Below are 1,066 nucleotides of genomic sequence, written 5' to 3'. Positions count from 1 at the left end.
TTAATTGGGCAAAATAATGGCTTCTTTGACTCGGGTAAATATCCCACCGCACGTTTACTTGAAAATTTAATGAGCATTAGTTGTTCGCTTTAAAAGGTTTGGATCCATAGGGCATTTTCATCTTTAACATGTTTCAAGCATGCATATCCATATTTAAAACATGTTAGGATTAGTTAGAAATCTCTTTCTTATCCAATTCCAAGCCACTAAGGTTGAACAAGTGGAATTTCCAAAACTTGGACAACAAAACATTTCTGTTCGTTTGTGGTGTGTGTATAAATTTTATTTCCTAAAATTTGTTATTGTTTTTAATTTTTTCCATGCATGAACTCTAAAATTTTCATTTTATTGTGACCTATTTTGCCTTTATCTTCATTTTTACGAGAGAATCGGAAAATGAAAACTGAAAGTTTTGATTTAAGAAAAAAGTGTACATCTAAAATGGAATGGAGATGCACAAATGTAGAAAGAGATAATTCCAAAAAGTCTCTGTAACTTTTAGGGACAACAAACTCTTTTAGTTTTTATATATTAGGTTTTGCAATGATTGGGAAAAGGGGGAGTCGGAGGAATTTTAACAGAGTGTTGACTCCCAATCCATAAGTAATTTCTTACAAAAACATAGCCCGTTACGCATGATCGACCTATAAATTACTTTTCAAATCGTCTGTGATTGTTTGGTCAGCTTTTTGTAAATGGGCAAAATAATGGCTAGTTCGACTCCGGAAAAACTCCCACCACACGTGCCCTTGAGAATTTAATGAGCATTTGTTGTTCGGTTTAAAAGGTTTGGATCCATAGGTTTTTTACATCTTTAACTTGTTTCAAACATGCACATCCACATTTAAAACATGTTAAGATCTGTTAGAAATTTCTTTATTATCAAATTCTAAACCATTAGGGTTGAACTAGTGGAATTTCCCAATTTTGGACAACAAAAATTTTGGGTTCATTTGTGTTAACTTACATTTGTTATTGTATTTAATTTTTTCCATAAATAAACTCTAAAATTTTCTTTTTGTTCGGACCTATTTTGCTTTTATCTTCTGGTTTATGAGCGAATCAG

Source organism: Aristolochia californica, unplaced genomic scaffold (assembly GCF_029961685.1).
Source record: "Aristolochia californica isolate CCGP_79_NKW_82.1479 unplaced genomic scaffold, dmAriCali1.0.hap1 SCAF_11, whole genome shotgun sequence".
Classification (NCBI taxonomy): Eukaryota; Viridiplantae; Streptophyta; class Magnoliopsida; order Piperales; family Aristolochiaceae; genus Aristolochia; species Aristolochia californica.
This window is presented reverse-complemented; position numbering follows the sequence as displayed.